General features: G+C 52.3%; 1 protein-coding gene across 1 annotated transcript in view; it reads right to left on the bottom strand.

The window, feature by feature from the left end:
• SART1 (spliceosome associated factor 1, recruiter of U4/U6.U5 tri-snRNP) overlaps positions 1-15938 on the bottom strand; it is a 244084-nt gene that overhangs the window by 99469 nt on the left and 128677 nt on the right. The window lies entirely within an intron of this gene.

The following is a 15938-nucleotide window of genomic DNA, read 5'->3' as shown; positions in this document are numbered from 1 at the left end:
AAATATACAGAAGGGGCGATAGGGGACATCCCTGCCTCATATCCCTCTCTAAGGGAAATACTTCTGATGCTATCCCGTTGACTAACACCGTCGCTGAGGGATTAGTGTATAATACCTGGATGGCCCGTACAAAAAAACCCTCCATACCATAAAAGCCCATAAGCGTAAATAAAAAGGACCACTCCACCCTGTCAAAGGCCTTTTCCGAATCAAAACTTATGGCCAGAGCAGGAGTATTCAACAGTAATCTCTCCAAACCTAAAAGCAGTTTCCGAACATTCACTCCAGCCGCCCTTCCATTCACAAAACCCACCTGATCAGGCCCCACCAATTTAGGTATCACCACGGCCAACCTCTCCGCCAATATTTTCGCCAGCAACTTCAGATCAACATTTATGAGAGACATGGGTCTATAGGACCCCGGTTGTAAGGGATCTTTTCCAGGTTTAGGAAGCACTGTAATCAACGCCTGATTAGACCCCTGCGAAAAATACCCCCTCTGTATGGTGCTCTCATAGTACTCTCCCAAAAGGCCCAAAACCTTCTCATTTAATATTTTATAAAACTCTCCACCAAACCCATCTGGTCCCGGGGATTTATTGAGTCATAAACTTTTGATGGCCTTCTGTAGCTCCACCCCACTAATGGGCTCATTCAACTTATTCTTTTCCTCTTTCGTCAATCTAATCAAATTGCACTCCCTCAGGTAGGCCTCCACCTTCTCTCTCTGTCCCCCCCCCCCCCCCCCCACTCTGCAGTATAGAGAGTCCTATAAAACTGGGCAAAAATCTGTTCCAGCCTCTTTTGCTCCCGGTTTATTCCCATATCTAAAGAGCCTTAACTTGTAATAGAAAGCATTTTTCTGCGCCTGTTCTATTAAGCGCTCCCTGTACCCTTTCCAGATCATGCTTACTAGCCTCAGTAGGATGAGAGTTCCATTGTCTCTTTAAAGCCCTAATCTTCCTTCATCTACCATTTTGCTAGCCTGTTGCCTCCTTCTCCGGACCACATAAGCTATATCTCCCCCTATAACAGCTTTCCCTGCCTCCCACAGTAGAATAGGTGCGTACACATGGTCCTTGTTATTAGAGAGGTACTCCTCCCATTTCTTACTAAGGTATTGTCTAAACCCATGATCCTGATATAGGTGCGCTGGGAACTTCCACCTCCCCCTAGGCCCCCCTCCTATCCCCCCCCCATCTCCAACGTAATAGAGATAGGCGTATGATCCAAGATCACTAACGGCCCTATTTCCGCTGTCTTTACCATATGGAAGATATCTCATGTCACACAAATATAATCAATTCTAGATTTTGTTGAGTGAGCTCTAGAAGTGTGGGTGAAATCTAATTCTTGGGGGTGTAATACTCTCCAAGTATCTGCTAGATCCAAGCTTGTTAGAAAAACACCCAGACCCTCTTGTGATCTCGGCCTAGAGGGCTGCGCCCCAGCATTAGTATCCAGACTCTGATCCATTATTGTATTAAAATCCCCATAAGAATCTTAGGCCCCGAAATCAGAGACAACTGCGCAATCAAACTTTTGAAAAAACCCCTCTGTGATACATTTGGAGCATTTACCAACACCACTGTAAGTGGTGACTGATAAAGTTTGCCTTCCACAATCACAAATCTCCAATTTTCATCTTTTGTGAATCTGTGATGTATAAAGGGAACAGCCTTATGAATAAGCAGCGCCACCCCTGCTTTACTTTTTGGAGCTGACGCATAAAAACATTGACCCACCCAGGAGTGCTGCAGCTTCTTGTGTTCTAAATCACTAAGCTTAGTCTCTTGGAGGCCCACAAAATCAGCTCTGAGTGTGCCCAAATACTGTAAAATTTTAGCTCTCTTAATGGGTGAATTTACCCCAGATACATTCCACGATATGCAATTGAACCCTCTAGGAGTCCCCATCACACACCAACAATACTCTCACCCTCGATCGGTCCATACAGCCATCTGTCTGCCCCTCTGTGAAGCCCAGCCTTCCCCACAGTGAGCATCATACAACAACCACTCTACCCGTGCCCCATTATCCACATACATTCCCCTCTCCCTCCACCCCTGCACAACATTCATCCGGTCTCTACCCTCCCCCCTCCCTTATTTCCCCCTCCTCCTCCCCCACTTCTACCTCTTCCCCACACAGAGATCATAACCGTGATGCAGCCCTCCCCCCTCCACCCACATTTCCTCTCTCACAATCCGCTCTGTTCGCCTACCTACCCCACTCACCCCCAACCCCTCATCAATTCCTTGCAAAAAGTTCACATTTATCATACACCCTTACCACACATTCCCCCTCTAATTCTCAGACTCACATTATGGGCAACAGCCCATAAGACATAAGAAGCATCCATATTTTGTCCCTCATAACACAGTCTCAGTCACTTCATTCCCATCTGAATACAGCCTCCTCTCTCTTCTCCGCTGCAAAGGAACCGCCACAGCTCTACACCTTGTCCTGTTAATCAGGAAACCACTGTAATATCTGTGTCTTCGCCGCCTCACTGGTCTCAAAGACGTGATTCTTCCCATCTCTCATCACCCGAAGTCTCGCTGGAAATTACAGAGTAAATCGCTGCTGTTTTTCCACCAGCTTCTTACAAACTTCAGAATACCCTTTCCTCTGTTGCGCCACCGCTACTGAATAGTCTTGAAATAACAGTATGGGAAAATTAGGTTCTTACCTTGGTAATTTTCTTTCCTTTAGTCATAGCAGATGAAGCCATTACGTATGGGTTGTGTCCATCAACCAGCAGGGGGAGATAGAGAGCACTCAACTTTTCACAGTGCCTCATGGCCAGCCAGCTCCACTGCCTCTTCAGTATTTGAAGCTTCCAAAGCAGTATGGCAAACCGCAATGGGAATAACATGAACTTTCCTCACAGCGAACGATGGCCCCTTAACAAGGGCATGAACTCAAAAGGAGGGAATGAACACATCCTCCTGGAGGGAATAAACGCGTCCTCCTTATTGTATAATTGGAGGGGATACACGCAACCTCCTGGAGGGAATAAACTCATCCTCCAAAACATAAACTGGAGGGAATGGACTCATCCTCCTATAAGTGAACATGAATCCTGAAGACTGTTTTCCAACTTTCTCCCAAGGAAGGAACTTCAGGAAACAAGAACAGAACCTGAAACAGATTCACAGCATACAATCATACAGGGAGGGCTCATGGATTCATCTGCTATGACTAAAGGAAAGAAAATTACCAAGGTAAGAACCTAATTTTTCCTTCCTTGTCATCAAGCAGATGAAGCCATTACGTACGGGATGTAACAAAGCAATCCCTATACAGGGTGGGAACAGGTCACACCACGCGCTAGTACTTGTGCTCCAAAATGCGCATCCGCCTGCCATGAGTGGGAAAGCGCGGGATACAAATGTAACAAAAAATAAAAAATAAATAAAATAAATCCCTCCTAGCAGCCACATCCAGCCTATAATGTCGGGCAAAAGAGAGCTTAGAAGCCCATGTTGCTGCACTGCATATCTCTTGACGAGAGAGTGCTCCAGTTTCAGCCCCAGAGGAAGAAATCGCTCTGGTAGAATGCGCCTTAAAGGCTACAGGCGGAGACCGGCTGGCAAGCAGATAAGCTGAAAAGATAGTTTCTTTGAGCCAGCGGGCAATAGTGGCTTTAGACACTGGAGATCCTCTGCGAGGACCTGATAGCAAAACAAACAGATGATCATAGATCCTGAAAAGCGAATGCTACATACCTGTAGAAGGTATTCTCCGAGGACAGCAGGCTGATTGTTCTCACTGATGGGTGACGTCCACGGCAGCCCCTCCCATCGGAACACTTTACTAGCAAAGGCCTTTGCTAGTCCTCTCGCGCTCATGCGCGGCCGTCTTCCCGCCCGAACCGGCTCGTGTTCGTCAGTCCCATAAGTAGCAAAACAAAGCAAGGGAAGACACAACTCCAAAGGGGAGGCGGGCGGGTTTGTGAGAACAATCAGCCTGCTGTCCTCGGAGAATACCTTCTACAGGTATGTAGCATTCGCTTTCTCCGAGGACAAGCAGGCTGCTTGTTCTCACTGATGGGGTATCCCTAGCCCCCAGGCTCACTCAAAACAACAACCATGGTCAATTGGGCCTCGCAACGGCGAGGACATAACTGAGATTGACCTAAAAAATTTACCAACTAACTGAGAGTGCAGCCTGGAACAGAACAAACAGGGCCCTCGGGGGGTGGAGTTGGATCCTAAAGCCCAAACAGGTTCTGAAGAACTGACTGCCCGAACCGACTGTCGCGTCGGGTATCCTGCTGCAGGCAGTAATGAGATGTGAATGTGTGGACAGATGACCACATCGCAGCTTTGCAAATTTCTTCAATAGAGGCTGACTTCAAGTGGGCTACCGACGCTGCCATGGCTCTAACATTATGAGCCGTGACATGACCCTCAAGAGCCAGCCCAGCCTGGGCGTAAGTGAAGGAAATGCAATCTGCTAGCCAATTGGATATGGTGCGTTTCCCCACAGCCACTCCCCTCCTATTGGGATCAAAAGAAACAAACAATTGGGCGGACTGTCTGTTGGGCTGTGTCCGCTCCAGGTAGAAGGCCAATGCTCTCTTGCAGTCCAATGTGTGCAGCTGACGTTCAGCAGGGCAGGAATGAGGACGGGGAAAGAATGTTGGCAAGACAATTGACTGGTTCAGATGGAACTCCGACACAACCTTTGGCAAGAACTTAGGGCGAGTGCGGAGGACTACTCTGTTATGATGAAATTTGTGTAAGGGGCCTGGGCTACCAGGGCCTGAAGCTCACTGACTCTACGAGCTGAAGTAACTGCCACCAAGAAAATGACCTTCCAGGTCAAGTACTTCAGATGGCAGGAATTCAGTGGCTCAAACGGAGGTTTCATCAGCTGGGTGAGAACGACATTGAGATCCCATGACACTGTAGGAGGCTTGACAGGGGGCTTTGACAAAAGCAAACCTCTCATGAAGCGAACAACTAAAGGCTGTCCTGAGATCGGCTTACCTTCCACACGGTAATGGTATGCACTGATTGCACTAAGGTGAACCCTTACAGAGTTGGTCTTGAGACCGGACTCAGACAAGTGCAGAAGGTATTCAAGCAGGGTCTGTGTAGGACAAGAGCGAGGATCTAGGGCCTTGCTGTCACACCAGACGGCAAACCTCCTCCAAAGAAAGAAGTTACTCCTCTTAGTGGAATCTTTCCTGGAAGCAAGCAAGATGCGGGAGACACCCTCTGACAGACCCAAAGAGGCAAAGTCTACGCTCTCAACATCCAGGCCGTGAGAGCCAGGGACCGGAGGCTGGGATGCAGAAGCGCCCCTTCGTCCTGTGTGATGAGGGTCGGAAAACACTCCAATCTCCACGGTTCTTCGGAGGACAATTCCAGAAGAAGAGGGAACCAGATCTGACGCGGCCAAAAAGGAGCGATCAGAATCATGGTGCCTCGGTCTTGCTTGAGTTTCAACAAAGTCTTCCCCACCAGAGGTATGGGAGGATAAGCATACAGCAGACCCTCCCCCCAATCCAGGAGGAAGGCATCCGATGCCAGTCTGCCGTGGGCCTGAAACCTGGAACAGAACTGAGGGACTTTGTGGTTGGCTCGAGATGCGAAGAGATCTATCAAGGGGGTGTCCCACACCTGGAAGATCTGTTGCACTACACGGGAATTGAGCGACCACTCGTGAGGTTGCATAATCCTGCTCAACCTGTCGGCCAGACTGTTGTTTACGCCTGCCAGATATGTGGCTTGGAGCACCATGCCGTGACGGCGAGCCCAGAGCCACATGCTGACGGCTTCCTGACACAGGAGGCGAGATCCGGTGCCCCCCTGCTTGTTGACATAGTACATGGGAACCTGGTTGTCTGTCTGAATTTGGATAATTTGGTGGGACAGCCGATCTCTGAAAGCCTTCAGAGCGTTCCAGATCGCTCGCAACTCCAGAAGATTGATCTGCAGATCGCGTTCCTGGAGGGACCAGCTTCCTTGGGTGTGAAGCCCATCGACATGAGCTCCCCATCCCAGGAGAGACGCATCCGTGGTCAGCACTTTTTGTGGCTGAGGAATTTGGAACGGACGTCCCAGAGTCAAATTGGACCAAATCGTCCACCAATACAGGGATTTGAGAAAACTCGTGGACAGGTGGATCACGTCTTCTAGATCCCCAGCAGCCTGAAACCACTGGGAAGCAAGGGTCCATTGGGCAGATCTCATGTGAAGGCGGGCCATGGGAGTCACATGAACTGTGGAGGCCATGTGGCCCAGCAATCTCAACATCTTACGAGCTGTGATCTGCTGTGACGCTCGCACCCGCGAGATGAGGGACAACAAGTTGTTGGCTCTCGCCTCCGGGAGATAGGCGCGAGCCGTCCGAGAATCCAGCAGAGCTCCTATGAATTTGAGTTTCTGCACTGGGAGAAGATGGGACTTTGGATAATTTATCACAAACCCCAGTAGCTCCAGGAGGCGAATAGTCATCTGCATGGACTGCAGGGCTCCTGCCTCGGATGTGTTCTTCAACAGCCAATCGTCGAGATATGGGAACACGTGCACCCCCAGCCTGCGAAGTGCCGCTGCTACTACAGCCAAGCACTCTGTGAACACCCTGGGCGCAGAGGCGAGCCCAAAGGGTAGCACACAGTACTGGAAGTGACGTGTGCCCAGCTGAAATCGCAGATACTGCCTGTGAGCTGGCAGTATCGGGATGTGTGTGTAGGCATCCTTCAAGTCCAGAGAGCATAGCCAATCGTTTTCCTGAATCATGGGAAGAAGGGTGCCCAGGGAAAGCATCCTGAACTTTTCTTTGACCAGATATTTGTTCAGGGCCCTTAGGTCTAGGATGGGACGCATCCCCCCTGTTTTCTTTTCCACAAGGAAGTACCTGGAATAGAATCCCAGCCCTTCCTGCCCGGATGGCACGGGCTCGACCGCATTGGCGCTGAGAAGGGCGGAGAGTTCCTCTGCAAGTACCTGCTTGTGTTGGAAGCTGTAAGACTGAGCTCCCGGTGGACAATTTGGAGGTTTTGAGGCCAAATTGAGGGTGTATCCTTGCCGGACTATTTGAAGAACCCACTGATCGGAGGTTATGAGAGGCCACCTTTGGTGAATAGATTTCAACCTCCCTCCGACTGGCAGGTCGCCCGGTACTGACACTTGGATGTCGGCTATGCTCTGCTGGAGCCAGTCAAAAGCTCGTCCCTTGCTTTTGCTGGGGAGCCGAGGGGCCTTGCTGAGGCGCATGCTGCTGACGAGAGCGCGCGCGCTGGGGCTTAGCCTGGGCCGCAGGCTGTCGAGAAGGAGGATTGTATCTACGCTTACCAGAAGAGTAGGGAACAGTCTTCCTTCCCCCAAAAAATCTTCTACCTGTAGAGGTAGAGGCTGAAGGCTGCCGGCGGGAGAACTTGTCGAATGCGGTGTCCCGCTGGTGGAGCTGCTCTACCACCTGTTCGACTTTCTCTCCAAAAATATTATCCGCACGGCAAGGCGAGTCCGCAATCTGCTGCTGGATTCTATTCTCCAGGTCGGAGGCACGCAGCCATGAGAGCCTGCGCATCACCACACCTTGAGCAGCGGCCCTGGACGCAACATCAAAGGTGTCATACACCCCTCTGGCCAGGAATTTTCTGCACGCCTTCAGCTGCCTGACCACCTCCTGAAAAGGCTTGGCTTGCTCAGGGGGAAGCGCATCAACCAATCCCGCCAACTGCCGCACATTGTTCCGCATGTGTATGCTCGTGTAGAGCTGGTAGGACTGAATTTTGGCCACGAGCATAGAGGAACGGTAGGCCTTCCTCCCAAAGGAGTCTAAGGTTCTAGAGTCCTTGCCCGGGGGCGCCGAAGCATGCTCTCTAGAACTCTTAGCTTTCTTTAGGGCCAGATCCACAACTCCAGAGTCATGAGGCAACTGAGTGCGCATCAGCTCTGGGTCCCCATGGATCCGGTACTGGGACTCGATCTTCTTGGGAATGTGGGGATTAGTTAGAGGCTTGGTCCAGTTCGCCAGCAATGTCTTTTTTAGGACATGATGCATGGGTACAGTGGACGCTTCCTTAGGTGGAGAAGGATAGTCCAGGAGCTCAAACATTTCAGCCCTGGGCTCGTCCTCCACAACCACCGGGAAGGGGATGGACGTAGACATCTCCCGGACAAAGGAAGCAAAAGACAGACTCTCGGGAGGAGAAAGCTGTCTCTCAGGAGAGGAAGAGGGATCGGAAGGAAGACCTTCAGACTCCTCGTCAGAGAAATATCTGGGGTCTTCTTCCTCTTCCCACGAGGCCTCACCCTCGCTGTCAGACACAAGTTCACGGACCTGTGTCTGCAACCTCGCCCGACTCGACTCTGTGGAGCCACGTCCACGATGGGGGCGTGAAGAGGTAGACTCCCTCGCCCGCATCGGCGAAGCTCCCTCCGCCGACGTAGTCGGGGAGCCTTCCTGGGAGGCGGCTGCAGCCGGTACCGCACGCGGCACCGACACCGGAGACCTCACCTCGGGCGATGGACCAGCCGGCGCCACGCTCGACGGTACCGGTGGCGCAAGCACCGTCGGTACCGGAGGGGTAGGGCGCAACAGCTCTCCCAGAATCTCTGGGAGAACGGCCCGGAGGCTCTCGTTCAGAGCGGCTGCAGAGAAAGGCATGGATGTCGATGCAGGCGTCGACGTCAGAACCTGTTCCGGGCGTGGAGGCTGTTCCGGGCTGTCCAGAGTGGAGCGCATCGACACCTCCTGGACAGAGGGTGAGCGGTCCTCTCGGTGCCGATGCCTACTGGGTGCCGACTCCCTCGGCGACCCAGAGCTCTCGGTGCCGACACGGGAAGGAGACCGATGACGATGCTTCTTAGACTTCTTGGAACGAAGCATGTCACCGGAGCTTCCCGGCACCGACGAGGAGGACGTAGAATCCAACCGTCGCTTCCTCGGGGCCGAGGCCGAAGGAGGTCGGTCTCGGGGGGGCTGTACCGCAGGAGCCCTCAGGGTAGGGGGAGACCCACCCGAAGGCTCACCGCCACCAGCAGGGGAATGGACAGCCCTCACCTGCACTCCAGACGAAGCACCACCGTCCGACGACATCAGCCGACGAGGTCCCGGTACCACCGACGTCGATGCAGCTGTCCGATGTCTCAGCGCCGATGCAGAGGGCCGATGCACTCGATGCACTGGCGGCCGAGGATGAAGTTCTGGACGCTGAAGACGTCGATGCACTCGATACCCCCGGTGCCGATGTCGACGAAGACCCCGAGAACAAAACGTTCCACTGGGCCAATCTCGCTACCTGAGTCCGCTTTTGCAAAAGGGAACACAGACTACAGGCCTGCGGGCGGTGCCCAGCCCCCAAGCACTAAAGACACGACGCGTGCCTGTCAGTGAGCGAGATGACCCGGGCGCACTTCTTGAAGCCGCTGGGAGACTTCGATGTCATGGGCGGAAAAATCACGCCGGCGAGATCAAAAGTCGAAATGGCGGAAAAGGCACCCGAAAAACAAGGGGAAGAAAACTTCGACCCGAGGCCTAAAAGCGGCCTACCCCGACGACGAAAGAAAACTTACCGGGGCGAAAAAGCTGGAAATAGCGGGGGGAAAAGAGACTGAAGAGTCTCTTTCCACACACAGAATGGTTTTTTTTTTTTTTAAACAACACGAAGAACGCGCGAGGTCGACTTTGCGGGGCACGACACGGCGAAAACACGACTGTACCGAGCGCGGACAAAAGAAGACTGACGAACACGAGCCGGTTCGGGCGGGAAGACGGCCGCGCATGAGCGCGCGAGGACTAGCAAAGGCCTTTGCTAGTAAAGTGTTCCGATTGGAGGGGCTGCCGTGGACGTCACCCATCAGTGAGAACAAGCAGCCTGCTTGTCCTCGGAGAAGAGATAGTAACTCGCAGATACTGCAGCAGAGTCCTGCGCATATCCAACAGGTGCAACTGCCCAAAAGATTCTGGAAACTCCTCCTTATCAAAGGAGGGCAAGAAAATAGGCTGGTTTAGGTGAAACGCTGAAACCACCTTAGGCATGAAGGCAGGCACGGTCCGAACCGTGACCCCGGACTCTGAGAATTGCAGAAATGGGTCTCTACAGGATAGCGTCTGGAGCTCTGACACCCGTCTCGCCGAAGTAATGGCCACAAGAAAAACGGCCTTTAGTGTCAAATCTTTCTCCGATGCTCGCCGAAGCGGCTCAAAAGGAGAAGCCTGCAGGGCCTTCAAAACTAGCCCCAGGTTCCAAGATGGACAGGGTGCTCGCACGGAAGGCCGGAGCCGAAGCACCCCACTAAGAAACCGTGCCACATCTGGATGAGCAGCTAAAGACACGCCTTCAACCTTACCAGCAAAGGAGGCCAACGCTGCCACTTGCACCCGCAGGGAATTATAGGCCAAGCCTATTTGTACACCATCCTGCAAAAGTCCAGAATCGGCGAGACAGGAGCCCGCATGGGTGTGATCGCTTTTGAAGCACACCAAGACTCAAACTGGCGCCAAATCCTGGCATAAGCCACGGAAGTGGAACGCTTGCGGGCCTGCAGGAGAGTGGAAATGACTGTGATTGAATAGCCTTTGTCCCTCAATTGCGCCCTCTCAATCACCATGCCATAAGACCAAAGCGGCAGGCGTCCTCCATGGCTATTGGGCCCTGTGACAACAGGTTCGGTACCAGAGGTAAAGGAAGGGGAACCTCCACTAGCATCTGTCAGAGGTCCGCATACCAAGGCCTCCTGGGCCAATCCAGGGCGATGAGGACCACTTCTCCTGGGTGCAGCCGAATCCGCAGGAACACGCACCCTCTCAAGGGCCACGGAGGGAACACATATAGTAGGCCCGAAGGCCAGGGCTGAGTCAAGGCATCCAACCCTGTCGAGCGAGGATCTCTCCGTCTGCTGAAGCACGGGACTTTGGCATTTGAACTTGTCGCCATAAGATCCATCACGGGCTTGCCCCATTTGGCACATATCTGCAGGAATACTTCGTCTGCTAGTTTCCATTCTGCTGGATCGATCTGATGCCTGCTTAGATAATCGGCTTGCACGTTGCTCTGACCTGCAATGTGAGCTGCCGACAGAAACTGAAGATGCAGTTCGGCCCAGTGGCAAATCTGTTCGGCGTGCGCGACCAGTGCTCTGCACTGAGTGCCGCCTTGTCGATTTTTGTAGGCCACTGCTGTCGTGTTGTCCGACATCACTCTGACAGCCAATCCTTCCAGGGTCACTTGAAAGGCCAGAAGCGCCTCAAACACCGCTTTCAACTCCAGGCAGTTGATGGACACTCCGACTCCTCGGGTGTCCATAGACCCTGGTCATGCTTCCCCTTGCAATGTGCGCCCCAGCCCTTCAGGCTGGCATCTGTCACTACTAGACACCAATCGGGGAGCGCCAGCGGCATTCCTCGCCGCAGCATGCTGTCTGAGAGCCACCACTCCATGCTGAGTCTGGCCGTAGGGAGCCACAGAAGTCTGCATTGATAATCCTGAGAAACTGGAGACCATCTTTGAAGTAGAGAATATTGTAGAGGTCTCAGGTGCGCTCTCGCCCAGGGCACAACTTCCAATGTGGCTGTCATCAATCCCAGCAGCTGGACAATGTCCCAAGCTCGCGGGCGGGGCATCCTCAGGAGCAGACGGACCTGATTCTGAAGCTTGCACCGCCTTAGCTCGGGTAGGTATACATAGCCCGAGTCTGTCGAACCTGGCCCCCAAATATTCTAGAGATTGCGAGGGGGTCAGGTGACTTTTGGCCATATTGACGACCCAGCCTAGAGATTGAAGTACTGAAACCACTCTGGCTGTAGCTTGATAGCTCTCTGTTACAGAGTCTGCTCTGATGAGCCAGTCGTCTAGGTACGGGTGAACCTGGATACCCTCTTGCCTGAGAAAGGCAGCTAATACCACCATTACCTTGGAGAAGGTTCGGGGAGCTGTGGCGAGGTCAAAAGGCAAGGCCCGGAACTGGAAATGCTTTCCCAACACTGCAAACCTCAGAAACTTCTGGTGCGGGGGCCAAATTGGTATGTGCAAGTAAGCTTCTTTCAGGTCTAGAGACGTGAGAAACTCTCCTGGCTGTACCGCAGCAATGACGGAGCACAGGGTTTCCATGTGGAAATGCCGCACTCTCAGGGACTTGTTTAATTCTTTTAAGTCCAGAATAGGGCGAAAAGACCCACCTTTTCGCGGCACCACAAAGTAGATGGAGTATCGGCCGTAGCCGTGTTCGGCTGGAGGTACCGGGGACACGGCCCCTAACTGAACCAGACCTTGCAAAGTCTCCTCTACCGACGCCTGTTTGGCGGCAGAACCGCATCATAGTAACACAGTAGATGACAGCAGAAAAAGACCTGCACGGTCCATCCTGTCTGCCCAACAAGGTAAACTCATATGTGCTCCTTTTTGGGTATACCTCGGGACTCCACAAACACGTCTCTTACTGGGGCGTTGAATTCTATTCTGTAGCCATCTTTGATCAGGTCCAGAACCCACTGATCTGAGGAAATATTGGCCCACTCCTCGGCAAAGAGGGAAAGACGTTCTTCGATGACAGGAAGCGAGGAGGGGCCCGGCGCACCGTCATTGAGAGGGTCGCCCCTGAACTCCAGGCCTAGAGCCGGTGGCTGCGGAACGCTTGTCCGAGCGAAAGGAGTTCCTCTGCTGAAAATCGGGCACGAGACGTGAACCCAGCAGAACGCCCCGGGCGGTACCTTCTAGCTTCACGGAAGCGAGGTCTATAAGAGGAGTGGACCACCTGGCCCTTGGAGGAAGGCCTCGGCCTATCTTCGGGCAAGCGCTGGGGTTTAGGATCTCCCAGGCCTTTAACAATTTTTTTTTCCAACTCCTCACCAAATAGAAGGCCTTGAAATGGCAACTTCGCCAACCTTTGCTTAGAGGCCATGTCCGCTGCCCAATGTCGTAGCCAAATAAGACGGCGAGCCGCCACTGCTACTGCCATTTGTTTAGCCGAAGCTCTGACAATATCATAAAGGGCATCAGCCAAAAAGGACAAGGCCAACTCCAGCCTCGGAGCCACATCCGAGAAGGGCTCCGCTCCATCTCCGGGCTGTTCCACTGCCTGTTGCAACCACGCCAGGCAGGCTCTAGCAGCATAACAACTGCATGCAGACGCCCGAACAGTAAGACCTGCAATTTCAAAGGACCGTTTAAGTGCTGCTTCCAGCCTACGGTCTTGTATATCCTTCAGGGCAACTCCTCCTTCCACAGGGAGGGTAGTTCTCTTTGTCACCGCAGTGACTAGGGCATCTACTTTAGGCATTGCAAAGCGAGCCAAATGCTCCTCACGCAGAGGGTATAATTGCCCCATAGCCCTGGAAACTTTCAAAGGTCCCTCGGGGTCAGCCCACTGAACGGAAATAAGCTCTTGGATGGAGTCATGCAAAGGAAAAGCTCGAGCAGGCTTTTTGGTACTAGCCATCCTAGGATTCACAGAGGAGGCTGTGCCACTGTCAGGCTCTTCAATAGAAAGGACCTGTAGGGTATTTGAAATAAGCGCTGGCAGCTCATCACGGTGGAAAATCCTCACCACGGAGGGATCATCCAGATCCTGTGGTAATTCTGCACCTGACTCTGGCTCCTCAGACCACGAAGGCCTGCCAGAACTCTCCGAATCCTCACAGCCTGAAAATGAGGGGGGGGGGGGGTGTGCACCACAATCTGAAGGGGAATTAGCCCTTCTACCTTTTCTTTATGCCAATTATCAGGGAATATTGCCTCAGCGGGCTGTCCCAGACCAGAATCCACCGGGGGGGGGGGGGGGGGGGGCAATAGAAGGGGCCTCAGACGACCCTTGAGGGAGAGCTCTTTTCAGCATGTATGCTTTATGCAATAACAACACAAAATCAGGGAAGAAAAACTCGCACTGGGCACCCAGATCCCGTCCGGGGCTAGCCGCTCCCTGAACAGCCTCAATTCAAGGTCGCCCCCCCCCCCGCCGGCTCAGGGCTCCCGTCTCTACAGAGGCCACGCCATGCGGAGAATTCAAAATGGCGTCTGCTGCCAGCTCTGAGCGGGAAGAATCATCGCTCGCCATGCTCGGGCCGGCTCTTACACCTGTACAGCATGATTTATAGAGCCCCGCTGCTGATTTACGCTTGCCACACCGGGAACAGCGCTTTACATTCTCTGCAGCCATCGCCGAAAACAGCGGGAAAATTCAAAATGGTGGTTTCGCGCCAAAAACGCCCCAATCGCGGGCCCACCCCGGAGGAGTTAGAAAATACTCTTACCTTACCGGACCGAGTATCACAGCTCCGGTCCAATAGAAGAATCAAAGGAAAACCTCTGTTCCATTTTTTTTTTAACGCTGTGAGGAAAGCAGAGGTAATAAGAACTCCGGAGGCTCAGATGAGTGGGAAAGGCAGGGAAAGGCGAACCAATGTGCTTGCATCCACTGAGTGGGAAAGGACAGGGAAAAGCAAGCTAATATGTCCACATCCACGAGGGCATGGGTAAGGCAGGGAAAGGGCTAACCTATGTGCATTCAAAGTGAAGCTGCTACAGCCTCTAACACCCCGGCTAACAACTGGCAAGCCAGGAGCCACCCCCAGGCAGATTTTTGATGGAGCTCGAAGAAGCTGCAGTCACCCTGCTTGGGGAGATAGAGAATAATGAAGAGGCAGTGGAGCTGGCTGGCCATGAGGCACTGTGAAAAGTTGAGTGCTCTCTATCTCCCCCTGCTGGTTGATGGACACAACCCATACGTAATGGCTTCATCTGCTTGATGACAAGGAATCTGGTATTTTGAAAAGTCAGTCCTTGTTTAGCCCTGTATTTACGTAAGATGTATTCCTTCTGGGCAAAATTCAGGAACCGCGCCACTCGGCCTCGCCGCACCCGCCTGTCATCTACTCGGTGCACGCGCTCAATCAAGATGGGGCCTAAGTCGGATCCCGGCTCCACCAGATCCACAAACCATTTCTCCAGGGTCAGCTTAAGATCCTTTTTCACACGACGACTCTGGCAAGCCCACTATTCGCAGGTTAATTCTGCGCATATATTTTCAAGATCGTCTAACTTGGTATTATAACCTGCCACTTCTTTTTCAATGCCACCAACTCTTCCAACACCTCTTGCAGGCCGTCCTCCCCCACTCTCGTTTCTAGCTCCGTTACTCTGGAATTAAAGTCTGTAACTGCTTGAGCGAGCTCCTGAACACTAGCCTGGATTCCATCGAAGCGGGTGCCCAGTGCCGCTACCATAGCCACCGTAAGCTTTCCAATCATCTCCGACGAAATCCCCGGGAGTTCTCCTGTCTCCTCCAGCTGTTTTGGCTTCCGGCACCGCTCCCACGCGGTTCTTTGTGCTGTCTTTTTTTGCACTTTTAGCAGCCATCTCCGTTCCCCCTTTTTAAATATATCTGTCCATAAAGGTGGGAAGTCGTAACTCTGCCTCAAGAGAGAGTCAAATCTTTAAGATTTTTGCTCCAAAGTCTTTAGTTAAGGAGGGAGGGTCGAGAAGCTCGAGGTACACACAGCCTCTCAGCTCAAGCACATCACGTGACCCCTCATGCATGTGTTTTAACAACCTTGAATAGTTTTGTGTCATCTGCAAATTTAATCACTTTGTTGTTCCGATTTCCAGATCATTAATAAATATGTTAAATAGCACCGGTCCCAGTACAGATCCCTGCAGCACTCCACTATTCACTCTCCTCCACTGAAAGAAATGACCATTTAACCCTACCCTCTGTTTTCTGTCCAATAATCAATTCCTAATCCACACCAGAACATTGCCTTCTATCCCATGACTAATTTTCTCAGGAGTCTCTGATGAGGAACTTTGTCAAAAGCTTTCTGAAAATCTAGATACACTACATCAACCTGCTCACCTTTATCCACATATTTATTCACGCCTTCAAAGAAATGAAGCAAATTGGTGATGCAAGACATCCCTTGACTGAACCTATGCTGACTCTGTCCCATTAAGCCATGTTTATTTATGTATTCTATAATTT

Source organism: Microcaecilia unicolor, chromosome 11, assembly GCF_901765095.1.
Source record: "Microcaecilia unicolor chromosome 11, aMicUni1.1, whole genome shotgun sequence".
NCBI lineage: Eukaryota > Metazoa > Chordata > Amphibia > Gymnophiona > Siphonopidae > Microcaecilia > Microcaecilia unicolor.
The sequence above is the reverse complement of the archived record's forward strand: the minus strand, read 5'-3'. Positions and strand labels throughout refer to the sequence as shown.